This window comes from Silurus meridionalis, chromosome 14, assembly GCF_014805685.1.
Source record: "Silurus meridionalis isolate SWU-2019-XX chromosome 14, ASM1480568v1, whole genome shotgun sequence".
In the NCBI taxonomy this organism is placed as follows: domain Eukaryota; kingdom Metazoa; phylum Chordata; class Actinopteri; order Siluriformes; family Siluridae; genus Silurus; species Silurus meridionalis.
In genome coordinates this window covers 21390472-21410241 of record NC_060897.1, presented here as the reverse complement: position 1 = coordinate 21410241, position 19770 = coordinate 21390472, and the positions used below count along the sequence as shown (strand labels likewise).

Here is a 19770-nt window from a genome sequence, read left to right as displayed (position 1 = left end):
CTCATTTTAGGACTGGATTCATGTTTGTGTGATTCTCAAATGTCAACTCTGGTCTATATATAAGATGAGATTACAGAAAGAGAAAAAGAGAGTGGGAGGAGAGAGAAAACGACAGAGAAAAATGTCCTGATTTGACATCGAAAATAAAATCATGAAATGTGCATTTACAGTGTGAGGAAAGTCTTTTCAGGATACTAACATCTAATTCCTTTACAATTTGTGCAAATGACATTCACTTGTTTCTTACTGTGCATACTAATTTCCAGTAGTCTATTATTATTTTTAAAAACATATGGGTCTGAGGTAAATATAATAAAAAAACACAGCACGGTTTGGTTCTGAGGTGATTCTGAGGTGACGCTAGAAAGCCCTATGGTCTATTTTCTGTACGTGTAGGCCTGCTGTGGTCTCTTAATAAAAGATTCAGAGAAAGATTTAGAGGCTTATAAAACGAAAACAAAAGCATATATTGTCACCGCAGCTAATTGGCTGACCTCTAACTCGCCAGCGGGCTAATTAATTAGAAAAATAAAGCAGCAAAATTACAGCAGTTATCCTAGACAAATAGACAAGTAGGTCGATACACAGCGGTAAAAGCTCTCCCTGCTTTAATTAATGTAGGTGATCATTTTTGAATCATAAGCATCGCACACTGTTTACGTCACGGTTTTTTTTGTTGTTTGTTTTTTTGCTGTTTTAAGGATTAGCAAATTGCCCCTGAGGTAATGGAAGGCATTTTTTGTTTCCTAATGATATTACGTTTACACCTATGTATGTAAAATAATGGTATATCAAGGAGGTAGAGAGAAAATGAAGTTCTCTCATTCCTGGTGTGTCTCATTTCTTATTCTGTTTGTTTTTATTTAAAGTGTAGAAAAAGAAAAGGATTCAAAATGAACTGAAATGTATTGAATGGCATTGTAGAGATAAAATCACAATCGTAAACGCTTCTAAAACGTTGATGGAGATTTCTTCAAGAGAAAAATTATGAGGTTGGGAAACCACATGAACACATGAGTTTTTATTTTTATTTTTTTATTTTAAAGCTGATTTTAGAACTTGAAAGGCAACGGTTTGTTAGTAGCTAAACAGGGGCAAATTTGCACATCAGCTCTTACCTAATAACTAGTGCGTGTTAGGTATTAAAGCTTCCAATACACTTCACCTCCTCTGAGTAGCTTTCACCTGCCTGGTCAGCACTGTCGAGCGAAAGAGAGAAAGAGAGAGAGAGAGAGGGTGAGGTGGGCAAAGTCCCAATCCTGCTATTTCCACAGGTTCTGAAACTAATGAGGGCCCTATTATTCGATCCTGCCTGACACCTTGTGCATCTCCAACCGCACCGCCTTCTTGCTTTAGATTGAAACTGGACCAGGGCGTGTGAAAGAAAATTGCTCGGCATCATCAATCGGGGGCTCGGGCAGTTCGGCAGCATGCAATCAGCGCTTAAAGCTTTCGAATTACAGTACAGGCAGTCTGGTTGCGAGAAAATAGGCTCCCATAATGCACCTCCCAGCTGCGAGCACTCAAGGCGAGGGAGTCAAGCCGCTGGCAGGAGAACGAGGCAGCCGTGGCCGTGCCATTAGTTATTAGGGCTGCCACTTTGTTTCCTTCGCAGGAGGCAGGAGCGCCGCTGGGCTCTGCGTCCAGCATCATTACCACACTTCCCTCACGGGGACGTTTCGTGGAGGAAAAGCTCAGTGAATACAAAGAAACGGTTTGCGAAATAGTTTTAGAAGTATAAACCGGTGTGTCTAGTGGCTGTTATTTAGGTTGTGTGTATAGAACCACTGCGGTGCCATGAAATAGTGCACAAGTCGTAGCAGGGGAAAAATGCACAATTCTAGCTAAATGTAATAGCTGCAATTCATCACGTGCTCTTACCAGTTGTATTAAAACGAGATGCCACCAGTGGAGCTGCATAGCATTTTATTGGGATTTGGAATTTCAAACACACTTGATACTAATACAAGGATATATCGATTTCATTATCTGTGGAATAAAACAGTTTGGGGGAGATGTTTTAGGAAAATATTCAAATTGTTGGTTTGAGGAACCAAAGTTACCACCAGAAAGTTTATCATTTTCCATTAACAGCATGTCCTGTAGTGTGTTGTTCCTTTAAAACTCGTTCACTTTTCCAACTTTTGTCACTTTATACAGCAGTTTGTAGTTAACAGTTAATTGAAGCAACTATATTATTATATTATATGTAGACTCCTTCCATACACGCTAAATGAACATCTCCTCACAGAATAGGTTTTTATTTGCTTTAGATCATGTGCAGTATTTACCATACACATCCTTTTTGTAAGCTGTTACTCTAGAAAGCGTCAGATTTGCACACTGTTGTTCATAGGTCATTAAAAACCTACGGACTAATCAGGGTCAACAATTCTGCAGCACCGAGTAATAAAACATTCTTCTCACCTCCTTTTTCCAAACATGTTTTTTTTTTTTTATGTTTTTAATACATGGTATTTTTTTTTTCTATGAAGTCTAAGTCGAGGTCACTGGATGCTAACGAGTCGGCACTCTCTGACCCCCGTCCTCATAAAAATCTAGCACATCTGGTCGGGTAATTGGTGCTCTGTGGTTTCTGTGAATTTATTGTACATAAATAAGTGGTTTTATTCGTTCTTTAATAGCATGTAGCGTGAATAGGTGGGAGGTAAATAACAGCGCTGTATCTTCTTGGTGTTAACTCTGATTTTTTAAACATCGCAAGCTCAAACACGTGGAAATAGTTGTTGCTTGACTTTTTACATTTTTTGTGCAATAACGCACAATTGAAACAATAAAAACTAGTTCAGGGACTTTGGTGTTATTTTTTATTATTATATTGTTTATTTTTCAGAATATCTCGAGGGTTCGTGTGCAGTTTTGAGCTTCGGTGGTCAAAAAAGTACAGTAACAAATTGATCCTACATTAATCAAAGCTTTATATATAGTTTTAGGGATAAAACTATAACACCAGCTCCTTGAAAATGTTCACACACTCCAAAAACATGTCAAGTTTGCTTTGGATTCTTTGTTTCCCATGCATGTTACAGCTTTTAAAAGGTTCCTCCCTTTGTCGTAAATGTACAATACCACATTTGTCCTCCAGCCCTTAGGATGGCGCTGTTGAGCCAAGGTGTCTATTTGGTGTCTATTGACCACGGAAACGTGGCTTATAGGGCTAGATGAATATTGTGTTAGGATGTTTATAATGCAAGACATCTGAAGGCCAAACAAGCCTTTCTTCCGGAACAGTCTTCACTACAATTGCTTATTTAATCACTTTCCTGCCCAACAAATGAATAAAAATCTAAATCCAGCATGAGAATAACCGCCATAATTTACTGTTCCCATACCAACAAAGAGCTCTTCATCAATCCGACCGGCGTGTTACAGCGACATCATTTCTTCCCTTTGTCTAATACGGTCAGTATTGTTCCAAATGAACGATACGGCCAGGCTTATAATTGCTGCAGCCCCTCAAACGCATTGGCAGTAATTTGCTCTTTATTTTTAAACCGAATACCAATTAAGTGACAGAGCCGTCTCCTAGAGATGAACTTGATGAGCACTCGTTTGCTTATGGAGATTCCCAGGAACGGCTTACGAACCGGAAAAACAAAAACCTCCATCCACTAGTCGGTTAGAGCCCAATTCTATTGATCGTGCTTTTCGGCTAATGGTCTTTATAATTAACAGCGTCGATATTTGAGCGCACGTGCTGCTGAGTTTACAGTATGCTCAAACCGGTCTGGAGCTTGACATTTTTCAAATTGGGTTTGATTGATCTCCTTCCTGGGAGTGTGTGCCGAGCATGGAAGGCGATGAGGAGAAAGTGGACAGAGGGAATCTTGTGCCAAAAAAGCATTCACCAAAATGAGATCAGAAGATATTCAAGCCGGAAAAAAGCAACAGCGTATAAATAACCGAATCTAAACCGCACTTTCTAGGAACAGGAACCAGGAAATCAGAAAGGATGCACTTAAAAATGATCGCATATACGGAAATATTTCCGAGGTATATTTTAGTTATTTCTGTGAGAAATTTGAGGTTATTTCCTGGTATCCTAGTGTAATTTCGTTCATTGCTTGTGCACTTACAATAGTATTTAATAAGAAAAAACATTTCAGCAATTTCAAACATTAGTGATGCTCGTCAGGTGCATTTTTCAACGTCTTTTTCACCAATTTCACGAAACGTCCTTCATCGTCTTAAGCAACCTAGCGTAGAAATGGTGGATGTGGCTCCAGTCTGGATTATTGGATACTGTTATTAATATTTATATTATTATTTACATTGCAAGCCTGTGAAATGGTCCACTTGTCTGATGCTAGCATGCAATTGCAAATGGCACTGCATGCTAGCATACAACATGAGGTTGAGCGAAGCTAGCTACCAAATTTTTAGTTTTAGCCAAAATAGCAAACATATGAGAAAATCTTTATACGGAAATGGGAAAAGCTGGCTAGCTTTTGCTAATCGTTAAATAGTAGCTAATCAATATTTAGATTTGAGAGTGCAAAATATATATTAATATACCTACATAATCTAGCTACAGTTTCACATTTGCTGCTAAGAGTTGACATTGATTTAATTGCTCACTTACGACCTGGTTAGCGTCAACAAACTGAACTCTATCTTAGCCACGCCTTATGGCTTCATTTTCATGGTACTGTTTAACAGAAAAAATGGGTTGGAACAGGTTTCCTAGAGGAAAAAAAAAACGGGTACAGAAGAGCAATCATGATTTAGTGTAACATCTGAATTTTATTTCGCAGACCTCTCGGGCTTACCGACACGACTAGCTATACTGATTGTATTTTATTAGCGTGGAAGCTGTTATTCTGTTTTGCATTTTAGTAATGGAAATTCTTTTTTTTTTTTGCATTATACATTCTATTATGCTTGATGATGCAAGTAAGGGAAAGAGGGTGAGCCACTGAATCATAGAGATCAAGAACACAGAGAGAGAGCAAATGAGAGCTAGAGAGAGAAAGAGAGAGAGAGAACAGAAAATGTAAAATACACATTCTTGAATTGAAGCACAATGTTCTTTGATACTTCTGACAGAAAAGTTCCAGACATACTACTACATCATAGAACCAATCAAAAAAGTTTTTACACCAGATAGTGAGCAATGGTACCAAGTCTGTGACACAACCTGCTGTAAATATTTCCATATTTGGAGATTCAAACCTGTTCCAGCATCACAATGCCCCTGTTCACAAAGCCAGCTCAATGGAAGTGTGTGGAATATCACCTGCTATAGAGCTCCAACCCTTTTGAACACCTTTGGGATGAATGTGAACGCATCCCAGGCCTACTCACCTCACCTACATCAGTACCTGACTTCACTAACACCCTTGTGGCTGAATGAATCTCACACTAATCTCCACAATTACACTCCAAAATCTAGTGGAGCATCTCCCCAGAAAAGTGAGTCTTATTATACCAGCAAATGGGGACTAAATGTGGAATGGGATTACATCACTTCATTCTTTATTTTCATTGGCTAAATCTGGTGACGCATGTCTTCAACTCCGTCCTTTTTTGATGGCTACTACAACCAAAAAGCGGCAACCAATGGTTTCTTGTAATGCTACTCCTTTCTTATGATGAACTAAAATCGGGACCATTCGCCACACAAAATAGTTTTTCGATTCGCGATAAATCGACAGTATTTGTATTTGCATTTTGATGTAATTTGGCAATTGAATGCACTAAATGGGTTTAAAATGTAAATAAAATGCAATAAAATGTAGATTATTCTTAAAAAGGGAAACAAGTTACTTTTTCATTTGAAAAGACCTGTCTTATTTTCTCTTGTACAGTATATTTAGTATTGCTCATTGATAAAGAAAAAGTACTACCGATTACTCGATTAATCGATGGTATAATCAGTAGAATACTCGAATACTAAAAAAAACCTACAGCCCTAAATTGGGATGTTCAAAATACAGAAAACCAATGTTATGGTCAGGTGTCTATAAACATTTGTTCATATAGTGTATTCCATTTTCAAAACAATTTAGCTGTAGTGGCTGAAAACATTGTGGTCAATAGAAAACCTATAATTTACTATATGATAAACAACTTTTTTTCCTATTAAGTGTCAGTTTAACCTTGAAGATGTAGTTTTCTTGTGCCTGTTGTCAGACTTATCCAGAGCAACTTCCAATGATCTCATTCATACATCTGAGCACTTGAACATTTAGGGCCTTTCTCAGGAGCCCAGAGTTGCTGCAAGCTGTTGCTTGGATGACCTTTTGACCTTATTCGAACACAATAACCACTGCTAAAAAAGTGATAGCTTTTTTCTCAGTCGAAAGTGAATTTACATTCGACGTGATACGTGGAACGAACGTGTCGACATTTGGAAATTTGTTGCCGTTTACCTTTTTTTTTTTGGTCTTGGCAGGGATTTTTATCAGGGAAAAAAAGATGCATTTGTAAAGTGTCAAGGATCCTTTTAACCTCAAAACCAATCAAACTGTAAATTGGGCAGCAAAACAAACATAAAAAACCCCAGTGTCTTGTTAGTGAAAGTATCTAAGATTTATGAGTGTATATTTTATTCAGTAAAAATGTTGAAATACAATGGAAGTTAACAATGGGCCTGCGTTTCTGGAGGACATTTACTGTTAGGAGATTTATTTATAGGGCATGGAAGGCTAGTTAGTTAGTTAGTTGGTTAGCTAGCTGATACTAGTTGGGATGGATGGGAGCGCAATTATGGTTAAAGTGTGTATTTTCTGTGATTTGACTGTTTATGGAAAAATAAAAATCCAATGTACAGGAAGAAAATGCTCTCTTAGCAGTTAGCATGTTTGCTAGCATAGTTATCTACTCACTGGTTAGCCTAATTTTTGTACTTGCTAGATTTCTAATTTCTGCTTCCCATACATATTAGTACCTCAGACGATGTTAGCGTTGTTGGATCAAACTAGTCCTTTTTTCCCCTGAGCCTTGTTCAGTACTTTTAATTGTTGACAATAAAATACATCTATTGACCGTCAGACTAGCTGCTAGTCAGTGCTTTATTTCCAGGTGAGGAAGCTGAACACAGCTGCATCATCGCAATAATACACGATAATGCGCTAGAACCTTCTCCTTCCCCGGCTCATTTTGAGCCTGTTGTTTATTACAGCAATATAGAACTATCACTTTCTTTGAATTTCACTTTTACAGCTATTACGAGTCGATTTATTTTTTTACCTGAAGGCAAAGCGATGTAGAAAATGAGTCCCGCACTGTGCTTCTTTCCAATAAAATAAATATATACCATGTGTCTTATTTGTATAGATTTAGCTTTAATAGTAGACCTGACCGGCATGACTTGTGAAAAACCGCTTAAAGGAAACGATCCGAGTGAACGATATCACCGTCGAGTCATCTCTCTCAAGCAAGCATACTTGAGTGTATTACAGAGAAGCCACATCTGTCCCCTGTTTACTTACTTATTTATATATTTATATATTTATTTATGTATTAGCTCATGTTTCAGGCACCAGCTACATCATTTTGCGTATTAACATCCCAGACGAGCAAAGCGTGCTTTTGAATTCCGTCTCGTTAAAAAAAAGCGTTATAAAAACATTTCTGCTAATAAGGTGCCGAAGCCTTTAGTATAGCCTCCTTCCCGTTCTCCTAATGAGATCTGCAAAATACCAACCGGTGGCCTGGCAGTTGCCTGGCAGAGAATACATGACTGGCATGAGTTGGAAAAAAGACCAGGAATATTAGAAACACTCTTGCAGGAGCTGTCACTGATCAGAAGGTGCTGATTTCAGTTTTTTCATTCGTTCACACAGATTTGTATGTAATCGATTGTTATTATACAACATTATAAAAGCTTTAGGAAGTTTAATATTCATTTTACGTGTAAGGAGTCTTCAGTGTCAGTGCTGTGGAACTCTGTGGGTTTTCAGATCTGATGATTTACTCTTTTTTCTGGTAGTTTTTTAAAATTATTTATTCATGCCGAGGAAAATTTGTCATAGCAGCTTAAATCAGTTCATCAGCAGCCTCTGTTTTTCTTTTCTTTTTTTTATAAGACTTAAATGCAGCCTGTTATGTGACTAAGAAAGTGAAAGGTGTAAACCTCCAATGTTCTGAAGAATTTTCAGAAGTCCCAGTAAAGGAGGTGTGGCTTAGTCTAGCATGGCTGTCAGTCTCTTTAAAGAAGGTGTGGCCTAGTCTAACATGGCTATCAGTCTCAGTATAGGAGGTGTGGCCTAGTGTAACATGGCTGTCAGTCTCAGTAAAGGAGGTGTGGCCAAGTGTAACATGCCTGTCAGTCCCAGTAAAGGAGGTGTGGCCTAGTCTAACATGGCTGTCAGTCCCAGTAAAGGAGGTGTGGCCTAGTGTAACATGGCCGTCAGTCTCAGTAAACGAGGTGTGGCTTTGTCTAACATGGCTGTCAGTATCAGTAAAGGAGGTGTGGTTTAGTTGACCATGGCTGTCAGTCTCAGTAAAAGAGGTGTTGCTTAGTCACATAGCTGTCAGTCTCAGTAAAGGAGGTTTGGCTTATGCTTGCAGGAATTTCCCAGAATGCTGCAAGCTACAACTTTAGCTGTGACTGTACTAGTTCTAACACTGGAGACTCCTTCCAGACATGAGCTTTTTCTTCCTTTGAAGATTGATATGAAGGTAAAATAAGGCACTACAGATCTTCCAAACCTCTAAAATAACCCCCCTGTCAGGCCCCCCGGCTTTCTCTGTGATGCCTGCGTATGCTCATTTGTGTGCGCACGATGCCGAACAATACAAAGAAAGGCAGATTCCATTAGGACAGGCCGCCATAATCACCTGTCTTCATCGGGCCTTCACTGTAAGGTTGCAATCTATCGACTAGTGAATGCCAATAATCCTACTTAATGAAGTTTTGCACTGTGATTCCGTCAGCCGGGCCTGCTGCTCCGCTCGACACGCTTTGTGAGGTTGTCATATTTCTCATAATTTCCTCTAACTCTGTGCAGAAGACGTTTGCCAGCAACATCCTAGCTAAAATGAGGCTGCTTGTTCGAGCTTTATCAGGAGAAGAAAAGGAATGATAAAGGCATGTCGGTGCAGATCGCAGAGTAATCGCATGCTAATTGTGAGGACTTATCTAGAATTTAATTCAGGATGAAACGCAGGCAGTCAAAAGATTCGACGATTTTAATTGGTGCACTGACGTTAATGTTTCCACTACAGTTAAACCACTGTGAGAAAAGAGTTGTTTAGTAATCAGTAAGTGAATGGATCAAGTCTGTAAGAAGGTTTTTTTATAAAAAAAAACAAATAACCTTTAAATATTGTCTTTGCATCTGTTAGTCTTAGTTAAAAAGGCTTTGCTTTTGTGAATGAATAAAGCACATGACCTAAGCCTATTTGCCCATCAGTCACAGTAAAGGAGGTGTGGCTTAGTCCTACATGGCTGTCAGTCACAGTAAAGGAGGTGTGGCTTAGTCTTACATGGCTGTCAGTCACAGTAAAAGAGGCATGGCTTAGTCCTGTCAGTCACAGTAAAGGAGGTGTGGCTTAGTCTTACATGGCTGTCAGTCACAGTAAAAAAGACATGGCTTAGTCCTGTTAGTCACAGTAAAAGAGGTGTGGCCCAGTCCTGTCAGTCATAGTAAAGAAGGTGTGGCCTAGTCCTGTCAGTCACAGAAAAGGAGGCATGGCTTAGTCCTGTCAGTCACAGTAAAGGAGGCATGGCTTAGTCTAACATGGCTGTCTGTCACAGTAAAGGAGGTGTGGCCCAGTCCAACATGGCTGTCGTCACAATAGAGAAGGTGTGGCCTAATCTAACATGGCTGTCAGTCCCAGTAAAGGAGGTGTTTCCAAAGCCTATGTATCTTGTCAGTCCTAGCCCGTTTACTTTGTATAAACAAAGGAGGTGTGGCCTCTGTGTCTTCCCGAAGCATAGACATGTTCAGTATATATGTAAATTATTAAATTATTATTAACCTGATGTCCACTGTATATTTATGATGTGGACATTTGAGCCACGATCTCCAGTATGCGAGTGTTGACAGAAACATAAAGAGCTCTGAAGTGCATCGAGTTTTGCTGGTATAATGAGTGTCGCTTGTCTGCTTCCTCTTCAACAACAAACACGCTGGAAGTTTTCATCTCGGAAGCGCAAATACGACAATGGTCATTTTTATTCTCACTGATGACCTTTTCTGCTGGAGCGAAACAAATGAGCACTATTGCTCATGAAATCATTCGCCTTCCCACTAAACCGTCAAGTGTGCTTTTGCAAATCGGATGTTTATTAGGCAGGTAGAATTTAGTTTAATATGTGTATTTTTATTTTTTATAGGACAGCAATGTTACCAGTGTCATTGCTTTTATTAGAAGGTTTTCACATTTGGAATCAGGCCAGTGGTTGATTTAATGTCGGCTAAATAATGCAACACGTCGTTCTCACCAATTACTGAGCCAGCCTGATGCAGAGGTCTTTCAGAGCTTCCAATGTACCGTGTACTGCATCCTGAGGATTGATTTTCTAAAAATATGATTTCAATCCGCAGATTTTCCCCCTGCTTTGTTTCCTTGACGACACGTCCAAACAAGGAGCCGTTTCCCGGACAACAGGCCTGAAAAACAAGGCTTATGACTATCAGCTAGATGGGTTTGTGTGTGTGTGTGTGTGTGTGTGTGTGTGTGTGGAAGAGAACGAGCGCAAATGGGAGCGACTGGAGTCCCAGAATTAGATGAATTAGCAGAATAACAGTCCAATCAGTCAATTATGGCAACAAAGGCACATCAGATCTGACTTCTTTCATTTTTTAAAAGCATGTTCTGCCCTTTCTAACCTCCAGTGACGCACAGTTCAATCTGCACATTCAAAACCGTCTTTTCCATTTTTTAATGGCTGATAAAAAAGGATTTACAGGTCTTAGTCACTCAGCAGGGTTTAAAAAATCAGTGTTATAAACCGGCCAGACCTTCTGTTCCGAATGTCACTCATATCGGTGCATTAATGGTCTTCATTTCATTTATTTCTATCTGTCGGTTTCTTTGTCTTTGTCCTTTTGTGTTTCACTACAAACAAAAAGGAATCAGTGAATAAAAGAAAGCACAGAATGAATCACTATCTAGCTATCTTTTTTTATTGTCCTTTATATATTTAACTATGAATAAAAAATCATCAGTGCATAAAACAATCTATCCATCCATAACTGTTTTCTGGAAGACCTCCACAGCGTACTGTTTGCCTGTTCAAACACAGTTGATTCGAGTTGCTGGCTAATGAGCGAGTGTGTGCTGAGCTGAAACAGGTGTGTTCGAGCAGGAACAACACCAGCATGCACTTGTGTGCTCTGAGCTGCATCTTCACGTCAGTTTAAAATTCATGACGAAAAAGCTGCCAATCATTTTCTTTTTTGGCCCTTTTGCCCTCCTCGAAACACGTGAAACTTTTGCAAACTACGCGAGCTCAGATGCTAGCGCCGCATGATTTACAGGCGGACTGGTTAAACTGTGACAGGCTGCTGTTAGAGGCTGATAATGCCAGTGACATGCTAAAGCTTTAACACTGGTGCAGGAGAGGCAGGTGACAGGCTAAGCCTTCTGTAAAACACAGAGGCCAGGGGTGAGGGGAAATAATGGCCGAGCTCTTTTATTTTTGGGGATTGCTTCCATGATATTTTCCGCTATAAAGAGTGAATTCATAAGCCGGAAGACTTATGGAGCACCAGGTGTTTCATGATAATATATAAAATTAGAGGATAGTAATAAAGAAAGCAAATGAAGTCAGGCAGTGTCAGTGCTTGTAATTGTGAGTTTATTTTCCAGATTTTTTTTAATAAAAAAAAAAAAAAAAAAAAGGTTTACATTTTTCATAATGCAGTGGAGAGCTATCAGGGTCTTCTCTGCTACCACTATCAGAATCATTGATGTACATTTGAATCAATTTTTCCCACTGAATATGCATTAAATTATTCCCAATATAACAATAACGATGATTATAATTTCATCTGGTTTTTTTCTCATTGTGCTGTAGGTTGAATTCAAGTATGTAACCCCAATTCAAGTATGTAAACATATGTAATCTAACATATGATTGGATAGTTTCTATCCAATCAGATTTTTTTGCCATCAAGTTCCGTGTTGTGGGTCTTCATAATAAACAGTCCGAGCGCCTTTAGCATAACACGTTGCTTAAAACGGTTAACCGATCAGATTGACCAGGGTCATCTGGCAGGCGTACATTAAGGTAACGTCAACATTTTCACGTCCTTTGATTGGGCGGTCAGAGAGCGCACTAGTCGGAGCTCAACACGAACCTGTAGCAAACGCTCAAATATGTTCGTGTGGATTCAATTGCTGTTTCTTTTATTCCACAACGGCTGACAGAGGAGAAGAAAATGGACAGAGGAAAGAAAAGACATTTACAAGACAGCCTTTTCAAAAATAGCTGGACATCATGAGAAAATGTTGGGCAAAACAGTTTTAAACAGTTGTTAAGCCATTTATACGTTTGCGCTTACTTTCCTGTAGAATTTGCACAAAAACACAATTTGCTCTAATTTCAAATTCTCAGGAAAACCGTTAAAAAAAAAAGCATAAAAATGCAGTGAAAACCCAGAGTTATTTTATGAGGTTAATATCGATGCTTCTGCTAGAGATGATGTATGCCGGCAGTGCAGCTGTGGCAACAGTGAAAGGAGACCTGTTCAATTGAGTTTCTTGTGTTTCTTGCTTTATTAATGGCATTCGTTCTCGCTGTATGAGATTCCTGTCTGTGATGCCATGGTAATAATAATGATGGTATTAAGAGGTGGACTGATTCAGGCAGGAATCTAGTTTTGTGGATGTAACAATAAATAGATAAATAGCACAATGTTTAATAAGCGGAATAGAGCAGGTACATTAACACTTTGTAACAACACAAGTATAGTTTCTATCATTAAAATAAATCCGAATTCACATCTAGACATAAAATGATGGAAAGGCATGGACTAGTTTGGAGCTAATAAGCATTTATGGAGCTTGTAAATGTATAGCAAACAGTTGCCCTTTTAAAAAAAAAAAACTGCAGTTACGCTGCGAAATTTATTCCACCTCCTTATTTACACAGTGGCTGAATGCATTTTGCAGAATATCCATCACTACTTTTTTTTCTCCAGCTCTGCTTTCTGCATTCTTCAATTATACGCCAATACTTACTGCTAGAAAGCTTGACAGCCAGTACATAATTAAACATGATACACTTTGGACCAACTGTACATATTATTGCTTTCAGAAAAAAAATGAAGTAAGGCGAAAGATTATTTCCTTTTTTTTGTGGCTTTTAGGGATACGAGGTGTTGTTGCAACAGTGGCAACATGTTGCATAAACCAAACCTTTAGATTACAGTTTGGGTACACATACAGTTACACAGATGTTCTCACCACAGAGTGGTGCTTTTGCGATTTAAGATTTGTGCATTAGACCAGGAACAGAAAACGGTGAGAATATGATGTAAAGTGTAGTTAGGATCCATGTGTAGATTTTTTTTTTCCATTAAAAATCGTAATTGTTAACATTGTAGGGGTCCAACAGAGTGATGCCATCCAACATCAATCCAACAGGGAGAATCCAATGAGTGGGCAGACCAGCTGTAAATATAGTCAAGGCATGAATTAGGCGAACAAGAAAACATGAAATAAAATTAAATTACAGACCCCTAGAGAACTGCAAGACTTTGTATTGTACCTTAGCATTACATGCACTTTGTAGTGTAATTTAACCTGTAAGTAACAAGAAACAGGAAATGAGCAACAACTGTGACACACATCCATGAATTGACTCAGGTAATTGACTTTGTGACTTTTGTGTCTATCCCACATAGAACCTTAAGAGCAATTATCCGTCACATTTGGAACGGCCTGGACATATTTAAAAAAATTTAAATATATGTTTTTTTTCATATTAATTCATAATAGGTGAACTATCGCTTAATAGCAAAAATCCATACTGATAGTTTTTCCGGCTTCCCAGTACTCTGTCATTACAAGAGTGGCCTCTAGAGGAAAATAACTGACGCCACGTGCTGTTTCTTTTTAAATGTGAGACTGTGAGCTGCAAGAAGAGTGCTATATTATAATTATTATTTATGATTCATCAATTATAGAATTATATTCAATAATGAATATATTCATATTTATTTCCTTTTAGCACATTTTCTGGCTTTTTTATTTAGAATTTTTGTAATCAAGTCCAGTACTATTTTACATGGAGTGTAATCTTTGGTTATTTACATTTTTTTTATCCAATATTTATTTGAAAAACTATCGGTTGATTAATCAGTTAATCAGCAAGTACGATCCAACCTAGATATCGATATCGGTCGACCTCTAGTTATTAACGTAACCCAACGTTATTTGTTCGATTCACCCACCATCCATATACATATGTAAGTAATGTTTTGATCTCAATAGCAATGAATATGAAATAAATTCATTATGATGGAAATTACTCTTTTTTTAATAGGCGATATATCACTTAAAAAGTGATGCTCATTTGTCAAAAATTTAAGTCGGGTTTGGGCTTACTTGGTTCTCACCGGCTGAAAAACACTACCATGCTAAGAATGATCCATCACCCAGATGTTATCTACCCAAAGGTTGTCCCTGTCAATTGCACTAAGGGGTTGCTGTCGGGCCAATAAAATGTCCACAGCTAAGGATGAACCACAGGCTGTAACTGTATGCTTCAAAGTGCAACCAATATGGTTTTATACCTGCTAAAAATCAGCCCATCCTGACTCCTATCTAACAGCTAATCAAAATCCTTGAGACTGTTGCTGTGTATTTCTGGCATACCCTGTTGAAGGGTTCATACCTTTCATGCTACACTGGTCATGTTGACTTACTCAAGGCCTTTGTTTGGACTTTTCTTCATTTCTTGCAATGCTGAATCATTGTACTGTAACAGCTATCGGACGAGGCCGGTCACAGTGCCTGCTTTGCGGGAAATGGCCATTTTCCTCTTTGATTGTGCCTGTTGTTTGCAATTTACATGGCAGCCATGAAGTGAACACTTTCAGAACCACGATTGTTTGAGAAAGATACTGCCGTGGTTTATTTGGCAGTCAGATATGCATTTTCCTAGATCTTTTTGGACCAAAATGGTTTTGCCAGGGGAAACCATTTGCGAGTGTAGTTGAACTATAAGCTCACATTTGTGTAATCATTTCTTCGCTCTAATTAAATTAATACAGGTGCAGTGGCCTGTTTTTTTTTTTGTGTGTGTTTGTTTTATAAACTGAACGTTCTTATTTTATTTGTAATTCCCCCACTTTGCTCCTTAAGAGTTCCTGCTTAACCTTGGCCTTGCTCGTTTTTCCCAGTTCGCCGGTCCTTATTTGTTTCGACGAGAACAAAGAGCTTCGTTCTCTTTGTGAAAGTGCACAACCTACAAGCCGTCTTCTCTGTGCGAGAATTGCTTATTGCTTTCTTGAGGGGAGAAAATTAATTCAGCTGGGACCAATATTTAATATTAATGTCATAAAAAATGGATAGATGGTGTGGCGGAGGTGGAACGTGTTTCTCCCACTGACTAATTCAAGGATATTAGAGCAACTTGTTTGTTTTCACGGTGTCCCATCGTGAAGGCAGGGTCAGGATGAAATAAACAGCACTGCACTAGAGAGAGATAGAGCGAGAGTGAGAGAGAGATAGAGAGAGAGAGAGAGAGAGGAAAAGCAAAAGAGATAAAGAGTGTTTAAAAACATCCTCTCAAAACCCAGAGAAGATGAAGTGAAGCGTAACCAGCCATGCAAACAGGACCTTAGGAGGGTCGTTTTTGTTTTTTTCTTTCAAAATGTGACTGTTCCATATTTATCATCACCCAAGGTGTGTTTGTTTTTGATATGATGAACATTTTGAAGATATGAAAGGCTGTTTAGGTTGCGATATCAAACAACCAAGTGTGCCCCTGTTAATCTCTACTCAAGAACACTTGTGTTTTAGTTTACATTCCAAGGTTAAAGCACGAGTCGAAAGGTCACTTGTTCAGCAATAGTTTTTGAAAGAAATAAGTGGTTGTTATCGGATCAACCTAAAACCTTCTTTTTGGTATTTAGTTTTTTTTTTTACCTCCATCAAGAACCACATCCTCAAAAAATTCAGTTTCTGTTTCTGTAACTGGAGAAGTGTTTTTCCCTTTGGTTTACTTGATTATGAATGGTGAGCCAAAATGTCCCAACATAATCCATTGGGCAATCAGTAAATGTGATTTATTAATCAGGGATAAAGCATTGTAAAGATCTACATCAAGCTTTAATACTGTTTAAGACTTTTACTGTGAGGGCCACATCAATTTTCCTTTCTTTAAATGACATGGGCTGGAGTGACTAACAGTATTATTGTAGAGATTTTATTATGATTTTGAATGTATTTATTATGACTCCTAATGCTAGATTAGTTTATTAGATAATATAGTTTAGTAGATTTGATATAGATATATCGCCTATTAAAAGAGCATTATTACTATTATAATAAGATTTTTCATATTCATTGCTAGGGAACCAACCCCAGCCATTAGGGTTGCACAAACCTTAGTGCCGGTCCCCAGCCCGGATAAATAGGGAGGGTTGCTTTAGGAAGCGCATCCAGCATAAAAACAAATGCCAAATAAAACATGCGAATGGTCCGCTGTGGCGACCCCTAATGGGAGAAGCTGTAAGAAAGTTTATTGCTACCTCAGTTAAAGCATTACTTACTTATGTATATGTATATGGTTGGCGGGTGAATCTAACAAATAATAAGGCTACGTTATTAACTAGACATAAATAATAATAAATAATAAATAAAGCACTCTCCATGCAGCGTGCCATTTAAGGTGTAAAAACAAACAGAACGTGTCATCAGTGATTCGCCTCTAGAGGCCGCTAATTGTAATTACAGAAATAATGACAGGAAAAACTATCTGGATAGATTTTACTACTTTTTAATACTTTCGGCAATCAACCATCGGTGCCTCGACCTCTGTTAATTACTAAGGGGTGTTTTAGTTTGAAAGCTAATTTTTTTTTTTTTTTTTATCAAATACAGATATAATATGAGTAAAACATATCAACCAAATTTCAAGTTGTTTTGAAATTATCTCATGATTAGGGATAATACAGATCCTGGAAATAAAAAAAAAAAGATAAAAAGTGGGGAGATAATAAAAAACCAAGCCTAATTTTAAACCACGTGGGGTTCATTGGTTTCAGTTTTTCCGAAAAACTTACGTGTACACATTATGTTTAGACAGAATTTTACTGGAAGAGCAGTTTTATTAGAGATCTGGCATTCATTTAATAATCAACACCTGTGTATGCTGTTCAGTGGTGAATCCAGAGAAGGGAACAAACCCTGTTTGGGACGCCAGTCTTATCACAGGGAAACCTTTACTCGGACAAATCCAGGGTAAGTTTGGACACTCTAACACTAAATTAAACTGGGGGAAATGGTTAAGATTTCAAATTGGAAGATCATAAGTTCAGTTTCCTGCACCACCCTATGGCCACTCTAGTGCCCTTGAGCAAGGCCCTTAACCATTAACTGCTCCCTTGTATTAATGAGATAATTGTAAGTTACTCTGGATAGGGGATCCCTGCCAAATGCCATAAATTTAAGTTACCTTTAAGAATTGATAAATTCTTTTTAACTTGCAGTCTTGAGACGCTGTTGATGGACGTTAAATCCATGACTGATCAAGACCGATCAGCTCATTTTCTTTGACAGATTGTAGGCGAATTAATGGGTCACTACTAATGCCAAAGAGAGAATCACTTTCGGGAAGCTTCACGGCCCGAAGACAGCCGAGACGTCTTACTCTATTGATGCCGGAGGTGGCTACAGCTCACTAAAGAGGGCTGTAACTCTTGAAGTGAACTCAAAATGAGAATAGATGGTAGGTGTCCATCGTGCAGGGAGAAACTGGTCGACCATAAAGGGAAAGATGTATGATGGTGTAAGGATGAGTAATTCCATACCAGAGGGGAAAAAAAAAGAAATCGCATCACCCACATTGGCTCCAGTGCACTGGCACCACAAAGTTTCCTCCAGGCTGTTGTTGTGTCTTTAAGGAGTGGTTTGATGGGTTTCAGGAGTTAGAGGAGCATGCACAAAGCTCACAAACGATCAGTTATATAATATAATGCAATGTAATAGTATTGCCATTTCAAATGAACAGCTTTCAGTGTTCAAGGGTTCCTTTTGGATCCAGAATGCCAGCTGGGTCGGCAGTGTTTTTTTTTTTTTTTTCGGGCAGCGTTTGTTCCCATGAGGTGAAGCCTATCTAATTTAGGTGACATATGAACTGCTCTATTCGAAAGTTTTCTTACTTTGGACAAGTCTCAAGGCATTATGTGGCCATCTTGACAAGATGAGAGTTCTTAAAAAAAAAAAAAAAAAAAAAAAGAAACGCACGGAGGGAAAAAGAATTATAATGTAAAATATCCTCCAAAAGTATTAGAACTGCAAGTTTGAGGTCAAAAGATGGATATGAGATGATGGATCAGAATTCCAGCTTTTATTTCCTGTTATTTAAACACCATAGATTTTTGGTAAAACTTGTTACCCAGGTGCACTCTGTTAGACTGATGGTCGAGCAACTAATAGCTCCAAACAAATAGCTCCAAACGAAGACTGTGTTTGTTGCTAAAAAACAAAGGATAAAGCATTGTAAAGGCCAGGGAGTCGACTATAGGAGAAAAGCAAAGCCATTCTGAAGCAGAGAAAAGAAGCTAAATCAATCCGAGCCATTGTGCAAGCATTGGGCATAGCCAATACTGCAATTTAGAAACAAGCCAATAGGGTGGACTAAGGACTAGACATAGAACAGTTCGACTAAGGAAAAACAAGAACATTGACACATGATGACAGAAAGATTGTGAGCGCTGTGAAGAAAAATCAACAAACAGTCATTAGCAATAAGAATGCCAGATAGGAAGTATGTTTTGGAACCAAAATTTGCCTTTGACAAAGAATTGGAAAGGCCAAAGTATAGTGAATGAATTTTCTAGTTTTGTTTTCATTTTCTATTTTATGAATTTATTTTTAAAGTGGACTGTCCTTCTGGAATGTATTCAATTTCCAGCCAATTTCATTTTCTTCTTATTAAACTGATAGTAAAGTTTATCTAATGCAGCCTAATGCAGCTTTGCTTTAAACATCTTTTCCCGCATTGCTTCCGCTTGTACGTTACGCGTAATTTCAAACAGAATGAAGTTTTGTCTTATCGTTAATAAATAGTGATGCTCTCTTTCTCTCAAAATACAACAACTCAAACCTTCCACTCGATTTCTGATTAGACGGTATTGAATTTTACGCATTGTTGCATACAAACTGGTGTTCGTTCAGAAAAGCAAAGGACCTTGATCTTGTGATTTATCAGTGATAAAAACCAAAAAAAAAACCATTACAAATCTACCGTTCCTTCGCAAAGCAACAATGTTTACAAACAACTGCATATTTTTCATTACATGCCTGTGTACGGTACCAGTCCAAATATGAGAAAGGTGTGGAGGTAGGAAATATGTGGAGTTCCCGCTCTTTCTTTATTCTTTTCTTTTTTTAAAGTATGTTTTGAATTTTGACATTTCGAACATTGTGATAATTTTGTTAGGAACCTGAGAACATTTCTACCCCTTTTCAATTTATATCCTGAATAACTCACCAGCCAATTAACCAATACTATTACTAGTGAACTAGCATGCTAGCTGAGACTAGAGGTGGGAAACAAAAAAGGACAAATACTTTGTTACTGTACTTTACTATTTATTATTTGGACAACTTTTTACTTTC

General features: G+C 38.2%; 1 long non-coding RNA gene across 4 annotated transcripts in view; it reads left to right on the top strand.

The window, feature by feature from the left end:
• Positions 1-19770, top strand: part of LOC124397045 — an 88693-nt gene that overhangs the window by 10206 nt on the left and 58717 nt on the right. For 3 of the 4 annotated variants that reach the window (XR_006927878.1, XR_006927879.1, XR_006927876.1), the window contains exon 5: positions 10518-11083. The exons of the other annotated variant lie outside the window; for it this stretch is intronic. This is a non-coding gene — a long non-coding RNA (uncharacterized LOC124397045). Of the gene's footprint in view, positions 1-10517; positions 11084-19770 lie in introns of those variants that run through there. 4 annotated transcript variants of the gene reach the window in all.